General features: G+C 47.8%; 1 long non-coding RNA gene across 1 annotated transcript; it reads right to left on the bottom strand.

The window, feature by feature from the left end:
• Nucleotides 1-1293: 1293 nt before the first annotated feature.
• On the bottom strand, nt 1294-8885 carry LOC125726517 (uncharacterized). The gene is made up of 8 exons (XR_007388208.1): nt 8508-8885; nt 7826-8259; nt 7076-7199; nt 5712-6455; nt 4591-4714; nt 3475-3536; nt 2106-2291; nt 1294-2043 (listed from the first exon to the last, which is right to left on the bottom strand). It is a non-coding gene; the product is annotated as an uncharacterized LOC125726517 (long non-coding RNA).
• Nucleotides 8886-22972: the final 14087 nt, after the last annotated feature.

Raw genomic sequence — 22972 nt, 5'->3', positions numbered from 1 at the left:
CCCACCACTCTCATTAATGAATAACTTGAAAATCATTCCAAAAGCTCTCGCCACTCAGTTACAGTCAGTCATTCCTACTATAATCCATCCTGATCAGACAGATTTCATCAAGACCAGACATGCCTCAGACAACATCCATAGATTATTTAATTTAGTCAATGCTGCTCAGCATACCCATACTAAAACCATGATTACATCATTAGATGCAGAAATGGCATCTGACAGTCAGTTGCACATTCCTCTTTAATACATTGCATAGATTTGGCTTCGGAGAGTCGTTCACCCACTGGGTTAAAATACTGTACACCTCCCCCAAAGCTACAGTGTCACAGATGGGATGACATCACCTGCATTCACACTGCGACAGGGAAGACGGCCTGCATGCCCACTCTCTCCTTCACTGTTTGCCATCTTCATAGAAACAATTGTGGCAGCAATACGACAGAACAGTGAAATAAATGGAATTCATACTAATAACAACACAAAATTAATCTCTATGCAGATGATATCTTGCTGTTTTTACGAAACCCTCAATATATGAAATTTTAATTTTATTAATACCTTTTCAAAATATATCAAACTACACAATAAACTGGAAAAAAAACCCATAATATTCTCACTGTCTGAAGATGCCTGGGAATCAGCTGATCAGGATGGTCCATTTCACACTGGAAATATCCGGTACTTGGGTATCTACATCTCCCACAGGCTGTCTGACTTGGTTACCCTCAACTACTCCCCCTTATTCAAAACAATAGATGAGTCTCCCACTTGAATCAATAAAAATAAAATTACTCGTCCAGAATAATTTCAGAAAAATTCTTTCAAACTCTTAACTCATTAATGTCACATTTTTGCTGGAAAAACAAAAGCGCAACATCAAACATTCCACATTACAGAAAAATAAATCTCAAGGTGGATTACAAGCTCCATCCATCCATCCATTTTCCAAACCGCTTATCCTATTGGGTCGCGGGGGGTCCGGAGCCTATCCCGAAATCAATGGGCACGAGGTAGGGAACAACCCAGGATGGGGGGCCAGCCCATCGCAGGGCACACTCACACACCATTCACTCACACATGCACACCTACGGGCAATTCAGCAACTCCAATTAGCCTCAGCATGTTTTTGGACTGTGGGGGGAAACCGGAGTACCCGGAGGAAACCCCACGACGACACGGGGAGAACATGCAAACTCCGCACACATGTGACCCAGGCGGAGACTCGAACCCGGGTCCCAGAGGTGTGAGGCGACAGTGCTAACCAATGCACCACCATGCCGCCCCTGGATTACAAGCTCATTTTTCTTAATTATTACTTAGCAAATCAACTGCAAGACTTAACTAAATGGTCACACTACAGCAGTAACAGCAGCTCATGGTTACAGCAGGAGCAGCTGTACTGTAAAAATCTCAGACATGCAGACTTACTCAAAATGTCATTAAAGAAACAAAACTGCTTTAACAACACAGTGCTGCCATTTCCACAGCACTGACAGCCCAGTGGAAAGCCATTAAAATCACTAACTGTACTCTCAGACCCTGTAAATACACGCCAATCTGGAATAATCTGGACTTCCTACTTCACAATATCACTATTCACTATCACTCACGGGGACAGAAAGGGATTACACATCTCCACCTCCTTTTCAGTAACAGTCATTTCATGACATTCGAAGACTTAATCCATAAATACGAGTTGAGAATATGCAATTTTTCTAATATTTACTAACTGAATCCAGCATCAAAACCAAAATGGACCTCACACATAATACACTGAATCCTCCTCAGATGAGACAACATTCTGCAACTTAAAAATAAAAAGAAACCTCTAGAATATATAATCCTCCATCTGCGACAGACACATTGATATTTGTACCAAAAATTTATTGGAATAAGGACCTTATCTTTTCCCCCAGCTCTGATTTCTGGATGGACGTCTGCAACAACATATTCGCAGTGACAAATACTGGCCTTCAGTTCAGTACAAAGTAATTCACATAAAACATGTGACTCAATATAAAAAGTAGTCAGTACTGATACCTGCTCACAGTGTACAATGGGTGTCACAGATAATTATCTGCATGCTCTGTTGGCCTGTATACCTGCTCACAGTGTACAATGGGTGTCACAGATAATTATCTGCATGCTCTGTGGGCCTGTATACCTGCTCACAGTGTACAATGGGTGTCACAGATAATTATCTGCATGCTCTGTTGGCCTGTATACCTGCTCACAGTGTACAATGGGTGTCACAGATAATTATCTGCATGCTCTGTTGGCCTGTATACCTGCTCACAGTGTACAATGGGTGTCACAGGTAATTATCTGCATGCTCTGTGGGCCTGTATACCTGCTCACAGTGTACAATGGGTGTCACAGGTAATTATCTGCATGCTCTGTTGGCCTGTATACCTGCTCACAGTGCACCATGGGTGTCACAGATAATTATCTGCATGCTCTGTGGGCCTGTATACCTGCTCACAGTGTACCATGGGTGTCACAGATAATTATCTGCATGCTCTGTGGGCCTGTATACCTGCTCACAGTGTACCATGGGTGTCATAGATGATTACCTGCATGCTCTGTGGGCCTGCATACCTGCTCACAGTGTACAATGGGTGTCACAGATAATTATCTGCATGCTCTGTTGGCCTGTATACCTGCTCACAGTGTACAATGGGTGTCACAGATAATTATCTGCATGCTCTGTTGGCCTGTATACCTGCACACAGTGCACCATGGGTGTCACAGATAATTATCTGCATGCTCTGTTGGCCTGTATACCTGCTCACAGTGTACAATGGGTGTCGCAGATGATTATCTGCATGCTCTGTTGGCCTGTATACCTGCTCACAGTGCACCATGGGTGTCACAGATAATTATCTGCATGCTCTGTTGGCCTGTATACCTGCTCACAGTGCACCATGGGTGTCACAGATAATTATCTGCATGCTCTGTGGGCCTGTATACCTGCTCACAGTGTACAATGAGTGTCACAGATAATTATCTGCATGCTCTGTTGGCCTGTATACCTGCTCACAGTGCACCATGGGTGTCACAGATAATTATCTGCATGCTCTGTTGGCCTGTATACCTGCTCACAGTGCACCATGGGTGTCACAGGTAATTACTGTATGTTCTCTATAGGTGAAAGATCTGGACTGCAGACAGGCCAATTCAGCAGCCGGACTCTTCTCCCACGAAGCCCTGCTGTTGTAATATCTGCAGTATGTAGTTTTGCATTCTCCTGCTGAAATACACAAGGCCTTCCCTGAAACAGACGTCCTCTGGAGGGGAGCATGTGTTGCTCTAAAACCTTTATGTACCTTTCAGCATTCATAGTTCCTTCCAAAGCATGCAAGCTGCCCATACCGTATGCACTTATGCACCCCCATACCATCAGAGATGCTGGCTTCTGAACTGAACGCTGATAACACACTATAAGGTCTCCCTCCTCTTTGGCCTGTATACCTGCTCACAGTGTACAAGGGGTGTCACAGATAATTATCTGCATGCTCTGTGGGCCTGTATACCTGCTCACAGTGTACAATGGGTGTCACAGTTAATTATCTGCATGCTCTGTTGGCCTGTATACCTGCTCACAGTGTACAATGGGTGTCACAGATAATTATCTGCATGCTCTGTTGGCCTGTATACCTGCTCACAGTGTACAATGGGTGTCACAGATAATTATCTGCATGCTCTGTTGGCCTGTATACATGCTCACAGTGTACAATGGGTGTCACAGGTAATTATCTGCATGCTCTGTTGGCCTGTATACCTGCACACAGTGCACCATGGGTGTCACAGATAATTATCTGCATGCTCTGTTGGCCTGTATACCTGCTCACAGTGTACAATGGGTGTCGCAGATAATTATCTGCATGCTCTGTTGGCCTGTATACCTGCTCACAGTGTACAATGGGTGTCACAGGTAATTATCTGCATGCTCTGTGGGCCTGTATACCTGCTCACAGTGTACAATGGGTGTCACAGGTAATTATCTGCATGCTCTGTGGGCCTGTATACCTGCTCACAGTGTACCATGGGTGTCACAGATAATTATCTGCATGCTCTGTGGGCCTGTATACCTGCTCACAGTGTACCATGGTTGTCATAGATGATTACCTGCATGCTCTGTGGGCCTGCATACCTGCTCACAGTGTACAATGGGTGTCACAGGTAATTATCTGCATGCTCTGTTGGCCTGTATACCTGCTCACAGTGTACCATGGGTGTCACAGATAATTATCTGCATGCTCTGTGGGCCTGTATACCTGCTCACAGTGTACCATGGGTGTCATAGATGATTACCTGCATGCTCTGTGGGCCTGCATACCTGCTCACAGTGTACAATGGGTGTCACAGATAATTATCTGCATGCTCTGTTGGCCTGTATACCTGCTCACAGTGTACAATGGGTGTCACAGATAATTATCTGCATGCTCTGTTGGCCTGTATACCTGCACACAGTGCACCATGGGTGTCACAGATAATTATCTGCATGCTCTGTTGGCCTGTATACCTGCTCACAGTGTACAATGGGTGTCGCAGATAATTATCTGCATGCTCTGTTGGCCTGTATACCTGCTCACAGTGCACCATGGGTGTCACAGATAATTATCTGCATGCTCTGTTGGCCTGTATACCTGCTCACAGTGCACCATGGGTGTCACAGATAATTATCTGCATGCTCTGTGGGCCTGTATACCTGCTCACAGTGTACAATGAGTGTCACAGATAATTATCTGCATGCTCTGTTGGCCTGTATACCTGCTCACAGTGCACCATGGGTGTCACAGATAATTATCTGCATGCTCTGTTGGCCTGTATACCTGCTCACAGTGCACCATGGGTGTCACAGGTAATTACTGTATGTTCTCTATAGGTGAAAGATCTGGACTGCAGACAGGCCAATTCAGCAGCCGGACTCTTCTCCCACGAAGCCCTGCTGTTGTAATATCTGCAGTATGTAGTTTTGCATTCTCCTGCTGAAATACACAAGGCCTTCCCTGAAACAGACGTCCTCTGGAGGGGAGCATGTGTTGCTCTAAAACCTTTATGTACCTTTCAGCATTCATAGTTCCTTCCAAAGCATGCAAGCTGCCCATACCGTATGCACTTATGCACCCCCATACCATCAGAGATGCTGGCTTCTGAACTGAACGCTGATAACACACTATCAGGTCTCCCTCCTCTTTGGCCTGTATACCTGCTCACAGTGCACCATGGGTGTCACAGATAATTATCTGCATGCTCTGTTGGCCTGTATACCTGCTCACAGTGTACAATGGGTGTCGCAGATAATTATCTGCATGCTCTGTTGGCCTGTATACCTGCTCACAGTGTACAATGGGTGTCACAGGTAATTATCTGCATGCTCTGTGGGCCTGTATACCTGCTCACAGTGTACAATGGGTGTCACAGGTAATTATCTGCATGCTCTGTGGGCCTGTATACCTGCTCACAGTGTACCATGGGTGTCACAGATAATTATCTGCATGCTCTGTGGGCCTGTATACCTGCTCACAGTGTACCATGGTTGTCATAGATGATTACCTGCATGCTCTGTGGGCCTGCATACCTGCTCACAGTGTACAATGGGTGTCACAGATAATTATCTGCATGCTCTGTTGGCCTGTATACCTGCTCACAGTGTACAATGGGTGTCACAGATAATTATCTGCATGCTCTGTGGGCCTGTATACCTGCTCACAGTGTACAATGGGTGTCACAGATAATTATCTGCATGCTCTGTTGGCCTGTATACCTGCTCACAGTGTACAATGGGTGTCACAGATAATTATCTGCATGCTCTGTTGGCCTGTATACCTGCTCACAGTGTACAATGGGTGTCACAGATAATTATCTGCATGCTCTGTGGGCCTGTATACCTGCTCACAGTGTACAATGGGTGTCACAGATAATTATCTGCATGCTCTGTTGGCCTGTATACCTGCTCACAGTGTACAATGGGTGTCACAGGTAATTATCTGCATGCTCTGTTGGCCTGTATACCTGCTCACAGTGTACAATGGGTGTCACAGATAATTATCTGCATGCTCTGTTGGCCTGTATACCTGCTCACAGTGTACAATGGGTGTCACAGATAATTATCTGCATGCTCTGTGGGCCTGTATACCTGCTCACAGTGTACAATGGGTGTCACAGATAATTATCTGCATGCTCTGTGGGCCTGTATACCTGCTCACAGTGTACAATGGGTGTCACAGGTAATTATCTGCATGCTCTGTTGGCCTGTATACCTGCTCACAGTGTACAATGGGTGTCACAGATAATTATCTGCATGCTCTGTTGGCCTGTATACCTGCTCACAGTGGACAATGGGTGTCACAGATAATTATCTGCATGCTCTGTTGGCCTGTATACCTGCTCACAGTGTACAATGGGTGTCACAGGTAATTATCTGCATGCTCTGTTGGCCTGTATACCTGCACACAGTGCACCATGGGTGTCGCAGATAATTATCTGCATGCTCTGTTGGCCTGTATACCTGCTCACAGTGTACAAAGGGTGTCACAGGTAATTATCTGCATGCTCTGTGGGCCTGTATACCTGCTCACAGTGTACAATGGGTGTCACAGGTAATTATCTGCATGCTCTGTTGGCCTGTATACCTGCTCACAGTGCACCATGGGTGTCACAGATAATTATCTGCATGCTCTGTGGGCCTGTATACCTGCTCACAGTGCACCATGGGTGTCACAGATGATTATCTGCATGCTCTGTGGGCCTGTATACCTGCTCACAGTGTACCATGGGTGTCATAGATGATTACCTGCATGCTCTGTGGGCCTGCATACCTGCTCACAGTGTACAATGGGTGTCACAGATAATTATCTGCATGCTCTGTTGGCCTGTATACCTGCTCACAGTGTACAATGGGTGTCACAGATAATTATCTGCATGCTCTGTTGCCCTGTATACCTGCACACAGTGCACCATGGGTGTCGCAGATAATTATCTGCATGCTCTGTTGGCCTGTATACCTGCTCACAGTGTACAATGGGTGTCGCAGATAATTATCTGCATGCTCTGTTGGCCTGTATACCTGCTCACAGTGCACCATGGGTGTCACAGATAATTATCTGCATGCTCTGTTGGCCTGTATACCTGCTCACAGTGCACCATGGGTGTCACAGATAATTATCTGCATGCTCTGTTGGCCTGTATACCTGCTCACAGTGCACCATGGGTGTCACAGGTAATTACTGTATGTTCTCTATAGGTGAAAGATCTGGACTGCAGACAGGCCAATTCAGCAGCCGGACTCTTCTCCCACGAAGCCCTGCTGTTGTAATATCTGCAGTATGTAGTTTTGCATTGTCCTGCTGAAATACACAAGGCCTTCCCTGAAACAGACGTCCTCTGGAGGGGAGCATGTGTTGCTCTAAAACCTTTATGTACCTTTCAGCATTCATAGTTCCTTCCAAAACATGCAAGCTGCCCATACCGTATGCACTTATGCACCCCCATACCATCAGAGATGCTGGCTTTTGAACTGAACGCTGATAACACACTAGAAGGTCTCCCTCCTCTTTGGCCTGTATATCTGCTCACAGTGTACAATGGGTGTCACAGATAATTATCTGCATGCTCTGTTGGCCTGTATACCTGCTCACAGTGTACAATGGGTTGTCACAGATAATTATCTGCATGCTCTGTGGGCCTGTATACCTGCTCACAGTGTACAATGGGTGTCACAGGTAATTATCTGCATGCTCTGTTGGCCTGTATACCTGCTCACAGTGTACAATGGGTGTCACAGATAATTATCTGCATGCTCTGTTGGCCTGTATACCTGCTCACAGTGTACAATGGGTGTCACAGATAATTATCTGCATGCTCTGTTGGCCTGTATACCTGCTCACAGTGTACAATGGGTGTCACAGGTAATTATCTGCATGCTCTGTTGGCCTGTATACCTGCACACAGTGCACCATGGGTGTCACAGATAATTATCTGCATTCTCTGTTGGCCTGTATACCTGCTCACAGTGTACAATGGGTGTCGCAGATAATTATCTGCATGCTCTGTTGGCCTGTATACCTGCTCACAGTGTACAATGGGTGTCACAGGTAATTATCTGCATGCTCTGTGGGCCTGTATACCTGCTCACAGTGTACAATGGGTGTCACAGGTAATTATCTGCATGCTCTGTGGGCCTGTATACCTGCTCACAGTGCACCATGGGTGTCACAGATAATTATCTGCATGCTCTGTGGGCCTGTATACCTGCTCACAGTGTACCATGGGTGTCACAGATAATTATCTGCATGCTCTGTGGGCCTGTATACCTGCTCACAGTGTACCATGGTTGTCATAGATGATTACCTGCATGCTCTGTGGGCCTGCATACCTGCTCACAGTGTACAATTGGTGTCACAGATAATTATCTGCATGCTCTGTTGGCCTGTATACCTGCTCACAGTGTACAATGGGTGTCACAGATAATTATCTGCATGCTCTGTTGGCCTGTATACCTGCTCACAGTGTACAATGGGTGTCGCAGATAATTATCTGCATGCTCTGTTGGCCTGTATACCTGCTCACAGTGCACCATGGGTGTCACAGATAATTATCTGCATGCTCTGTTGGCCTGTATACCTGCTCACAGTGCACCATGGGTGTCACAGATAATTATCTGCATGCTCTGTGGGCCTGTATACCTGCTCACAGTGTACAATGAGTGTCACAGATAATTATCTGCATGCTCTGTTGGCCTGTATACCTGCTCACAGTGCACCATGGGTGTCACAGATAATTATCTGCATGCTCTGTTGGCCTGTATACCTGCTCACAGTGCACCATGGGTGTCACAGGTAATTACTGTATGTTCTCTATAGGTGAAAGATCTGGACTGCAGAGAGGCCAATTCAGCTGCCGGACTCTTCTCCCACGAAGCCCTGCTGTTGTAATATCTGCAGTATGTGGTTTTGCATTGTCCTGCTGAAATACACAAGGCCTTCCCTGAAACAGACGTCCTCTGGAGGGGAGCATGTGTTGCTCTAAAACCTTTATATACCTTTCAGCATTCATAGTTCCTTCCAAAACATGCAAGCTGCCCATACCGTATGCACTTATGCACCCCCATACCATCAGAGATGCTGGCTTTTGAACTGAACGCTGATAACACACTGGAAGGTCTCCCTCCTCTTTGGCCTGTATACCTGCTCACAGTGTACAATGGGTGTCATAGATAATTATCTGCATGCTCTGTTGGCCTGTATACCTGCTCACAGTGTACAATGGGTGTCACAGATAATTATCTGCATGCTCTGTTGGCTTGTATACCTGCTCACAGTGTACAATGGGTGTCACAGATAATTATCTGCATGCTCTGTGGGCCTGTATACCTGCTCACAGTGTACAATGGGTGTCACAGGTAATTATCTGCATGCTCTGTGGGCCTGTATACCTGCTCACAGTGTACAATGGGTGTCACAGGTAATTATCTGCATGCTCTGTTGGCCTGTATACCTGCTCACAGTGTACAATGGGTGTCACAGGTAATTATCTGCATGCTCTGTTGGCCTGTATACCAGCTCACAGTGCACCATGGGTGTCACAGATGATTATCTGCATGCTCTGTGGGCCTGTATACCTGCTCACAGTGTACCATGGGTGTCATAGATGATTACCTGCATGCTCTGTGGGCCTGCATACCTGCTCACAGTGTACAATGGGTGTCACAGATAATTATCTGCATGCTCTGTGGGCCTGTATACCCGCTCACAGTGCATCATGGGTGTCACAGATAATTATCTGCATGCTCTGTTGGCCTGTATACCCGCTCACAGTGTACAATGGGTGTCACAGATAATTATCTGCATGCTCTGTGGGCCTGTATACCTGCTCACAGTGTACAATGGGTGTCACAGGTAATTATCTGCATGCTCTGTGGGCCTGTATACCTGCTCATAGTGTACAATGGGTGTCACAGGTAATTACCTGCATGCTCTGTTGGCCTGTATACCTGCTCACAGTGTACAATGGGTGTCACAGGTAATTACCTGCATGCTCTGTTGGCCTGTATACCTGCTCACAGTGCACCATGGGTGTCACAGATAATTATCTGCATGCTCTGTGGGCCTGTATACCTGCTCACAGTGTACCATGGGTGTCATAGATGATTACCTGCATGCTCTGTGGGCCTGCATACCTGCTCACAGTGTACAATGGGTGTCACAGATAATTATCTGCATGCTCTGTGGGCCTGTATACCCGCTCACAGTGCACCATGGGTGTCACAGATAATTATCTGCATGCTCTGTGGGCCTGTATACCCGCTCACAGTGTACAATGGGTGTCGCAGATAATTATCTGCATGCTCTGTTGGCCTGTATACCCGCTCACAGTGTACAATGGGTGTCGCAGATAATTATCTGCATGCTCTGTTGGCCTGTATACCTACTCACAGTGTACAATGGGTGTCACAGATAATTATCTGCATGCTCTGTGGGCCTGTATACCTGCTCACAGTGCACCATGGGTGTCACAGGTAATTACTGTATGTTCTCTATAGGTGAAAGATCTGGACTGCAGACAGGCCAATTCAGCAGCCGGACTCTTCTCTGACGAAGAAATGCTGATGTAATATCAGCAGTATGTGGTTATGCATTGTCCTGCTGAAATACACAAGGCCTTCCCTGAAACAGACGTACTCTGGAGGGGAGCATGTGTTGCTCTAAAACCTTTGTATACCTTTCAGCATTCATAGTTCCTTCCAAAACATGCAAGCTGCCCATACCGTATGCACTTATGCACCCCCATACTTTCAGAGATGCTGGCTTTTGAACTGAACGCTGATAACACGCTGGAAGGTCTCCCTCCTCTTTAGCCCGGAGGACACGGCGCCCTTCATTACCAACAAGAATGTCACATTTGGACTCGTCTGACCATAGAACACTTTCCCACTTTGAAACAGTCCATTTCAAATGAGTCTTGGCCCACAGGACACGACGGCGCTTCTGGACCATGTTCAGATATGGCTTCCTTTTTGCATGATAGAGCTTTAGCTGCCATCTGCAGATGGCACGGCGGATTGTGTTTACCGACTGTGCTTTCTGGAAGTATTCCTGGGCCCATTTAGTAATGTCATTGACACAATCATGCCGATGAGTGATGCAGAGTCGTCTGAGGGCCCGAAGACCACGGGCATCCAATATAGGTCTTCGGCCTTGTCCCTTACGCACAGAGATATCTCCAGTTTCTCTCAATCTTTTGATGATGTTATGCACCGTAGATGATGAGATTTGCAAATCCTGTGCAATTTCACATTGAGGAACATTGTTTTTAAAGTATCCCACAATCATTTTATACACTCTTTCACAGATTGGAAAGCCTCTGCCCATCTTTACTTCTGAGAGACTCTGCCTCTCTGACATCCCTTTTAATGCTAATCAGGTTACAGACCTGATATCAATTAACTTAATTAGTTGCTAGATGTTTTCCCAGCTGAATCTTTTTAAACTTTCTTGCTTTTTCAGGCATTTGTTGTCCCTGTAAGTCCCGACTCCCGACTTTTTTGGGACATGTAGCAGGCATCAAATTTGAAATGAGCTCATTTACTGGATAAAGGTGTACAATTTCCCAGTTTGAACATTTGTTATATTATCTGTGTTCTGTTGTGAATAAAATATAGGCTGTTTTGAAAGTGTTTTATTTGTTATTTCATTCAAATTTAAAGAACTTTTCTGGAATTCTGGTTGTTTGTATGTTTGCAGAGGGTGGTGCAGTGGTTAGCACTGTTGCCTAACCCCTCTGGGACCCCGTTCGAGTCTCCGCCTGGGTCACATGTGTGTGGAGTTTGCATGTTCTCCCCATGTCGTCACAGGGTTTCCTCCGGGTACTCCGGTTTCCCCCCCACAGTCCAAAAACATGCTGAGGCTAATTGGAGTTGCTAAATTGCCCGTAGGTGTGCATGCGTGAGTGACTGGTGTGTGAATGTGCCCTGCAATGGGCTGGCCCCCCATCCTGGGTTGTTCCCTACCTCTTGTCTATTGCTTCCGGGATAGGCTCTGTATCCCCTGCGACCCAGTAGGATAAGTGGTTTGTAAAATGGATGGATAGATGGATGTGTGCTTGCTGATGTTTGCAGCAAACTATTTTGTGGATAAAAGCTACGTCAACGCCCGCCCCCCCTCCCCCCCTAACTTTTTTGCTGTTATTTTTATTAATTATTATTATTACTGTTTGATTCATGTATTGTATGTTTCAATCATTACAGATATGTGTGAAAGTGTGTTCGTGTAGGTATGGACATATATATGTATGTATTAATATACACTGCTCAAAAAAATTGAAGGAACACTTTTTAATCAGAGTATAGCATCAAGTCTTTTAAACTTCTGGGATATTGATCAGGTCAGTTAAGTAGCGGAGGGGGTTGTTAATCAGGTTCAGCTGCTTTGGTGTTAATGGAATTATCAACAGGTGAACTAGAGGGGCAACAATGAGACGACCCCCAAATCAGGAATGGTTTAACAGGTGGAGGCCACTGGCATTTTTCCCTCCTCAACTTTTCTAACAGTTTTTTCACTAGTTTTGCATTTGGCGACGGTCAGTGTCACTACTGGTAGCATGAGGCGATGCCTGGACCCTACAGAGGTTGCACAGGTAGTCCAACTCCTCCAGGATGGCGCATCAATACATGCCATTGCCAGAAGGTTTGCTGTGTCTCCCAGCACAGTCTCAAGGGCATGGAGGAGATTCCAGGAGACAGGCAGATACTCAAGGAGAGCTGACAGGGCCGTAGAAGGTCCGTAACATTTCAGCAGGACCAGTATCTGCTCCTTTGTGCAAGGAAGAACAGGATGAACACTGCTGGAGCCCTACAAAATGACCTCCATCAGGCCACTGGTGTGAATGTTTCTGATTGTGTTCTCAGAGACAGACTTCATGACATTGGCTTGAGGGCCCAACGTCCTCTAGTGGACCCTGTGCTCACTGCCCAGCACCATGGAGCTCGATTGGCATTTGCCATAGATTACCAGAATTTGCAGGTCTGCTACTGGTGCCCTGTGCTTTTCACAGATGAGAGCAGGTTCACCCTGAGCACATGTGACAGACGTGAAAGGGTCTGGAGAAGCCATGGAGAACGTTATGCTCAGCATGACCGGTTCGGTGGTGGGTCAGTGATGGTCTGGGCAGGCATATCCATGGAGGGACGCACAGTCCTCTACAGGCTAGACAACATCACCTTGACAGCCATTAGGTATCAGGATGAAATCCTTGAACCCACTGTCAGACCCTATGCTGGTGCAGTAATAATAATAATAATAATAATACATTTTATTTATAATGCCCTTTACATCCCAGGATCTCAAAGGGCTACAAGTTAATATAAAGAGAGACAAAATAAATAGTTTAAAAGTAAACAAATTTAAAACTTCTAAGTGGAGGAACCAAAGGTTTTGTTAAAAAGAAAAGTCTTTAGATGCTTTTTAAATCAGTCAGTGGGTTGTGGTGCCCTCAGGAAGTCAGGGAGGGCATTCCATAGGCGTGGAGCAGCAGCACAGAAAGCCCTATCTCCCATAGTCTTCAGATTGGTTCTTGGTTTGTGGAGGAGGTTAGCCTGTGTAGAACGGAGAGAACGTGTTGCGCGTTGTGGGTTGATAAGTTCTTTGAGGTAGGGGGGGAGGCATGTCCATGGACGCATTGGTGTGTAAGAAGCAAAACCTTTTACTCAATCCTGGCGGAGACGGGAAGCCAATGAAGTGAGTGGAGAATGGGAGTGATGTGCTCATGTTTTCGCACTCTCATCAGGATCCTTGCTGCAGAGTTTTGAATGTATTGGAGCCTCTGAAGGCTCTTGCTAGGTATCCCAAAGAGAAGTGAATTGCAGTAGTCCAGTCTAGAGGAGATAAAGGCATGGACCAGCTTTTCGGCATCAGATAGGGAGAGAATGGGGCGGAGTTTGGAAATGTTCCGGAGATGGTAGAAGGAGGTCTTACAGAGATGGTTGATATGGGATTCAAAGGTGAGTTGGGGATCCATTTTTACGCCAAGATTTGTGACTGTTGATGAGAGAAAGATATTAGAGCCAGAGAAGATGATACTGGTTATGGGTGATGATTTTATCTGGTGAGGGGTGCCAACCAGAATGGCCTCGGTTTTGGAGCTGTTGAGTTGAAGGAAATTGTGATCCATCCAAACCTTTATCTCCTCCAGACAGACGGTGAGTTGAGATGGGGATGAATGGGGATGATGAGAGTGGCGTTGCAGCTGTGGCATTTACATAAAGCTGTGTATCGTCGGCGTAACAGTGAAAGGAAAATCCATGGCGGCTGATGACCTGACCGAGCGGGGAAAGGTAAAGAATGAAGAGCATGGGGCCAAGAACTGACCCCTGGGGAACGCCACAGGAGACTGTGTGTGGCTTTGAGGTGGAGTCACCCATAGCAAGGTACTCTATCCGGTTTGCGAGGTATGATTGAATCCAGCTGAGGGCAATGTCAGTGAGTCCAAAGGTGGAATGGAGTCGATTTAATAAGATGTCATGGTCAACTGTATTAAATGCAGCAGATATGTCCAGGAGAATAAGCAAGGAGGAAGAGCCAGCATCGGATGACATCAGGAGATCATTTGTGACTCTTACGAGTGCAGTTTCTGTACTGTGGTTTGACCGGAAACCAGATTGGTTGTTGAGTTTCAGGTGGTTATGCAGCTGGATGGCAACTACTTTCTCAATCACTTTGGATATGAATGGGAGATTGGAGATGGGCCTATAATTGGAAAGGACTTCTGGGTCCAGGTTGTGTTTTTTGAGAAGTGGTCTTATAATGGCTTTTTTTAAGACAGAGGGGATATGACCAGTTTGAAGAGAGTTATTTATAACAGAGGTGATAAGGGGACTTAAGATAGTGATATGGGTCTGCACCAGGGAAGTTGGGAAAGGGTCTAAGGCACAGGTGGAGGGTTTCATCTTCCTGATGATGTTTTGCACCTCTTCTGATGAAGCCAGAGAAAAGCAGTTTAGGTGCTGAGAAATAGCACATGTTGAGGAAATGGTTTGGATCTGAGGACCGGAAAGGGCAGAGCGAATATGTGCAATTTTGGATGTGAAATAATCCATGAAATGGTTGCACTGCTCTGCTGTGGTGCCAGTAAGTGGGAGGAGGAGTTGCAGTTCGAGGAGATGGTTAACAGTGGAGAAAAGCTGTTTGGAATTTCCCGCACTATTTCTGATGGCATCAGAAAAAAATTTCGACCTTGCCTCTATGAGAGATTTTGAATATTTTTGTTGGTGCTCCCGGTAGGCTTGCTTGTGAACGGTAAGGCCAGATGCTTTATAGCGCCGCTCAAGGACCCGACCTGCTGTCTTCATTTTCCGAAGCCCATCTGTGAACCAGGGCGCTGAGCGTGAGAAGGTCACAGCTCTGGTTTTAACAGGGGCATGGTGGTCCAGAAGGCTACTCAGATGGCTGTTATAGTAGTCCACTGCTTCATCAGCTGATGAAAAATTTGTGGAAAGATGCTGAAGGTCTGCTGCCAGGTGTTCTGGGTTGATGTTTTTGAGGTTCCTAAAGCAGATATTGCGTTCAGGCTTGGTGAGGCTAGAAGGAGATGGCAATTCCATAGAAATTACCTTGTGGTCGGAGACACCTAGGTCATACACCTGCAAGTTGATGAGAGAAGCAGAGTTTGTGATGACCAGGTCCAAGGTGTGCCCCCTGTTGTGTGTAGGGACATCAACAAGTTGTTTTAAATTAAAGCAGTCGAGCAATTGAAGAAATTCAGCAGCAAGGCGACATGTGGGGGAGTCAACATGGATGTTCAAATCTCCTAAAATGATGACATTGACAGAGGATGTGCAAAAAGTTGTAAGGAGATTAAACATCTCAGAGATGAACGATGAGTTTGGTTTTGGTGGTCGGTAAGTCAGAAGAAATAGCAAGGGGGAAGGGAGCTTACATTTAAATGCAAGGCATTCAAATGAAGAAAGTTCAGGTAGTGGTAATAGAGACAACTCCAACTCGCTGCGGTGGATGACTGACAGGCCGCCACCACGACCAGTACTGCGGGCTTTCTGGAGGTAGCTGTACCCTGTGGGACAGCTCTCATTCAGAGAAAAATAAATATCTGGTTGGTGCCAGGTCTCTGTAATGCACATAAAATCCAAACATTTGTCGATTATATGGTCGTGTATTAGGCAAGATTTGTTAGTAATAGATTGAGCATTAAACAGTTCAATTTTGGAGCTAGATAAAACAGCAGATCTTTGCAATGGCCGAAGCAGTGTGGAATCCACTCCACGTTTTCCATCTGACTCCCGAAGAGATGTTGTCATAGGAACGCCCAAACTACTTATCCAGTAGGAGACACTGCTCTGATGACGTTTGTGAGGAGCGACAGTTCGCGTGGCCGACCAGAGAGCCGGGATGGTAGAATTAGTCTGTGAGTAAAGGAACTTCCTTCGGGAACTTCTGTGGACATAACGCGGTCGGCGAAGAAGTCCGAGTTGTTTGATAACTGTAACCCAGTGGGTCCTGGGTTCCTCCTGGTGCACAACAATGCCCGGCCTCATGTGGCAAGAGCATGTAGGCAGTTCCTGGAGGATGAAGGAATTGATACCATTGACTGCCCCCCACAGACATTATGTTTCGTCCATTCGATGCCACCAGGTTGCACTTCAGACTGTCCAGAAGCTCAGTGATACCCTGGTCCAGATCTGAGAGGAGATCCCCCAGGACACCATCTGTGGTCTCATTAGGACGATGCCCCGACATTGTCAGGCATGCATACAACCACGTGGGGGCCATACAAACTACTGAGTATGATTCTGAGTTACTGTAATGAAATTTCAACAAAATGGACTAGCCTGCCGCATCATTTTTCACTTAGATTTTCGGGGTGTCTTTGAATTCAGCCCTCTGTAGGTTGATAATTTCATTTCCATCAAACGATGTGGCATCCTTTCATTCCTAACACATTACCCAGTCTACATCAGTATAGATATCCAGCATGATTTTTTTCCCCATTGATATCTGATATGTTTTCAAAGTGTTCCTTTAATTTTTTTGAGGAGTGTATATGTGTGATAATTTTTTATTTACTAATTTCTTTTTCACAATTACGGCTCCAATCATCCAGAATCATCATATATAAATAGAATCCTTCGTTTTTTACTTTTTTGCATTTATCTCTTTTTCTTTTCCTCTCCCCTCTACGACTCCTCACATGAAATACTGACTTTACTCGCCCCCCCCATTCCTGCCACTTCAACTAGCTTCTACTTTGGGGTAGTGGTTCTTTTCTCCTGTGCCTCTGGGTGGGGCAGGTCACCTAGTGCACTGGGGGTGGGGAGTCGCAGACACTCTCACAGACACATACCCTGTCACAGACACTCTCACAGACACATACACTGTCACAGACACTCTCACACACACGTACCCTGCCACAGACACTGTCACACACACCTACCCTGTCACAGACACTCTCACAAACACGTATCCTGCCGCAGACACACTAACACACACATATCCTGCCTCAGACACTCTCATACACGCGTACCCTGCCGCAGACACTCTCACACACACGTACCCTGCCTCAGACACTCTCACACACACGTACCCTGTCACAGACACTCTCACACACACGCGTACCCTGTCGCAGACACTCTCACACACGCGTACCCTGTCACAGACACTCTCACACACACGCGTACCCTGCCGCCGACACTCTCGTACACACGTATCCTGCCGCAGACACACTAACACACACGTATCCTGCCTCAGACACTCTCATACACGCGTACCCTGCCGCAGACACTCTCGCACACGCGTACCCTGTCACAGACACTCTCGCACACGCGTACCCTGTCATAGACACTCTCGTACACGCGTACCCTGTCACAGACACTCTCGCACACGCGTACCCTGTCACAGACACTCACACACATATCCTGCTGCAGACACTCTCACACACGTATCCTACTGCAGACACTCTCACACACACGTACACTGTCACAGACGCTCTCACACACACGTACCCTGCCTCAGACACTCTCACACACACGTACACTGTCACAGACACTCTCACAAACGCGTACACTGTCACATACACTCTCACACACGTGTACACTGTCACAGACACTCTCACACACATGTACCCTGCCTCAGACACTCTCACACACGCGTACACTGTCACAGACACTCTCACAAACGCGTACACTGTCACAGACACTCTCACACACGCGTACACTGTCACAGACACTCTCACACACACTTACCCTGCCTCAGACACTCTCACACACACACGTACCCTGTCACAGACACTCACACACACGCGTACACTGTCACATACACTCTCACAGACGCGTACACTGTCACAGACACTCTCACACACGCGTACACTGTCACAGACACTCTCACACACACGTACCCTGCCTCAGACACTCTCACACACACGTACACTGTCACAGACACTCTCACAAACGCTTACCCTGCCTCAGACACTCTCACACACACGCGTACACTGTCACAGACACTCTCACACACGCTTACCCTGTCACAGACACTCACACACACGCGTACACTGTCACATACACTCTCACAGACGCGTACACTGTCACAGACACTCTCACACACGCGTACACTGTCACAGACACTCTCACACACACGTACCCTGCCTCAGACACTCTCAAACACACGTACACTTTCACAGACACTCTCACACACGCGTACACTGTCACAGACACTCTCACAGACGCGTACACTGTCACATACACTCTCACAGATGCATACACTGTCACAGACACTCTCACACACACTTACCCTGCCACAGACACTCTTACACACACGTATCCTGCCGCAGACACTCTCACACACACGTACCCTGCCGCAGACACTCTCATACACGCGTAACCTGCCACAGACACTCTCGCACACGCGTACCCTGCCGCAGACACTCTCGCACACACGTACCATGCCACAGACACTCTCGCACACGCGTACCCTGTCACAGACACTCTTGCACACGCGTACCCTGCCGCAGACACTCTCGCACACACGTACCATGCCACAGACACTCTCGCACACGCGTACCCTGTCACAGACACTCTTGCACACGCGTACCCTGTCACAGACACTCACACACATATCCTGCTGCAGACACTCTCACACACACGTATCCTGCCATAGACACTCTCTCAAACACGCGTACCCTGCCATAGAACTCTCACACACACGTATCCTACTGCAGACACTCTCACACACACGTACACTGTCACAGACGCTCTCACACACACGTACCCTGCCTCAGACGCTCTCACACACACGTACACTGTCACAGACACTCTCACAAACGCGTACACTGTCACATACACTCTCACAGACGTGTACACTGTCACAGACACTCTCACACACATGTACCCTGCCTCAGACACTCTCACACACGCGTACACTGTCACAGACACTCTCACAAACGCGTACACTGTCACAGACACTCTCACACACGCGTACACTGTCACAGACACTCTCACACACGCGTACACTGTCACAGACACTCTCACACACACTTACCCTGCCTCAGACACTCTCACACACACACGTACCCTGTCACAGACACTCACACACACGCGTACACTGTCACATACACTCTCACTGACGCGTACACTGTCACAGACACTCTCACACACGCGTACACTGTCACAGACACTCTCACCCACGCGTACCCTGCCTCAGACACTCTCACACACACGTACACTGTCACAGACACTCTCACAAACGCTTACCCTGCCTCAGACACTCTCACACACACACGTACCCTGTCACAGACACTCACACACACGCGTACACTGTCACAGACACTCTCACACACGCTTACCCTGTCACAGACACTCACACACACGCGTACACTGTCACATACACTCTCACAGACGCGTACACTGTCACAGACACTCTCACACACGCGTACACTGTCACAGACACTCTCACACACACGTACCCTGCCTCAGACACTCTCACACACACGTACACTGTCACAGACACTCTCACACACGCGTACACTGTCACAGACACTCTCACAGACACGTACACTGTCACATACACTCTCACACACGTGTACACTGTCACAGACACTCTCACACACACGTACCCTGCCTCAGACACTCTCACAAACGCGTACACTGTCAAAGACACTCACACACACGAGTACACTGTCACATACACTCTCACACACGCGTACACTGCCTCAGACACTCTCACACATACACGTACCCTGTCACAGACACTCACACACACACGTACACTGTCACAGACACTCTCACACACGCTTACCCTGTCACAGACACTCACACACACGCGTACACTGTCACATACACTCTCACAGACGCGTACACTGTCACAGACACTCTCACACACGCGTACACTGTCACAGACACTCTCACACACACGTACCCTGCCTCAGACACTCTCACACACACGTACACTGTCACAGACACTCTCACACACGCGTACACTGTCACAGACACTCTCACAGACGCGTACACTGTCACATACACTCTCACAGATGCGTACACTGTCACAGACACTCTCACACACACTTACCCTGCCACAGACACTCGCACACACACGTATCCTGCCGCAGACACTATCGTACACACATACCCTGCCGCAGACACTCTCGTACACACGTACCCTTCCACAGACACACTAACACACACATACCCTGCCGCAGACACTCTCATACACGCGTAACCTGCCACAGACACTCTCGCACACGCGTACCCTGCCGCAGACCCTCTCGCACACACGTACCATGCCACAGACACTCTCGCACACGCGTACCCTGTCACAGACACTCTCGCACACGCGTACCCTGTCACAGACACTCTCGCACACGCGTACCCTGTCACAGACACTCACACACATATCCTGCTGCAGACACTCTCACACACACGTATCATGCCATAGACACTCTCTCAATCACGCGTACCCTGCCATAGAACTCTCACACACACGTATCCTACTGCAGACACTCTCACACACACGTACACTGTCACAGACACTCTCACACACACGTACCCTGCCTCAGACACTCTCACACACACGTACACTGTCACAGACACTCTCACAAACGCGTACACTGTCACATACACTCTCACACACGTGTACACTGTCACAGACACTCTCACACACACGTACCCTGCCTCAGACACTCTCACACACGCATACACTGTCACAGACACTCTCACAAACGCGTACACTGTCACAGACACTCACACACACGAGTACACTGTCACATACACTCTCACAGACACGTACACTGTCACAGACACTTTCACACACGCGTACACTGTCACAGCAACTCTCACACACGCTTACCCTGTCACAGACACTCTCACACACGCTTACCCTGCCTCAGACACTCTCACACACACACGTACCATGTCACAGACACTCACACACACTCGTACACTCTCACATACACTCTCACAGACGCGTACACTGTCACAGACACTCTCACACACGCGTACACTGTCACAGACACTCTCACACACGCGTACCCTGCCTCAGACACTCTCACACACGCGTACCCTGCCTCAGACACTCTCACACACACGTACACTGTCACAGACACTCTCACAAACGCTTACCCTGCCTCAGACACTCTCACACACACACGTACCCTGTCTCAGACACTCACACACACGCGTACACTGTCACAGACACTCTCACACTCGCTTACCCTGCCTCAGACACTCTCACACACACACGTACCCTGTCACAGACACTCACACACACGCGTACACTGCCTCAGACACTCTCACACACACACGTACCCTGTCACAGACACTCACACACACGCGTACACTGTCACATACACTCTCACAGACGCGTACACTGTCACAGACACTCTCACACACGCGTACACTGTCACAGACACTCTCACACACACGTACCCTGCCTCAGACACTCTCACACACACGTACACTGTCACAGACACTCTCACACACGCGTACACTGTCACAGACACTCTCACACACGCGTACACTGTCACAGACAATCTCACACACGCGTACACTGTCACAGACACTCCCACAGACGCGTACACTGTCACATTCACTCTCACAGACGCGTACACTGTCACAGACACTCTCACACACACTTACCCTGCCACAGACACTCTCACACACACGTATCCTGCCGCAGACACTCTCACACACACGTACCCTGCCGCAGACACTCTCGTACACACGTACCCTTCCACAGACACACTAACACACACATACCCTGCCGCAGACACTCTCATACACGCGTAACCTGCCACAGACACTCTCGCACACGCGTACCCTGCCGCAGACACTCTCGCACACACGTACCCTGCCACAGACACTCTCGCACACGCGTACCCTGCCACAGACAATCTCACACACACGTATCCTACTGCAGACAATCTCTCACACACGTATCCTACTGCAGACACTCTTACACACACGTACACTGTCACAGACACTCTCACACACACACGTACCCAGTCACAGACACTCTCACACACACACGTACCCTGTCACAGACACTCTCACACACACGTACCCTGCCTCAGACACTCTCACACACGCGTACTGTCACAGACACTCTTACAAACGCGTACACTGTCACAGACACTCACACACACGAGTACACTGTCACATACACTCTCACAGACGCGTTCACTGTCACAGACACTCTCACACATGCTTACCCTGCCTCAGACACTCTCACACACACACGTACCCTGTCACAGACACTCACACACACGCATACACTGTCACATACACTCTCACACACGCGTACACTGTCACAGACACTCTCACACACGCGTACACTGTCACAGACACTCTCACACACACGTACCCTGCCTCAGACACTCTCACACACACGTACACTGTCACAGACACTCTCACACACGCGTACACTGTCACAGACACTCGCATACACATGTACCCTGTCACAGACACTCTGAC

This window comes from Brienomyrus brachyistius, unplaced genomic scaffold (assembly GCF_023856365.1).
Source record: "Brienomyrus brachyistius isolate T26 unplaced genomic scaffold, BBRACH_0.4 scaffold73, whole genome shotgun sequence".
NCBI lineage: Eukaryota > Metazoa > Chordata > Actinopteri > Osteoglossiformes > Mormyridae > Brienomyrus > Brienomyrus brachyistius.
This window is presented reverse-complemented; position numbering and strand designations above follow the sequence as displayed.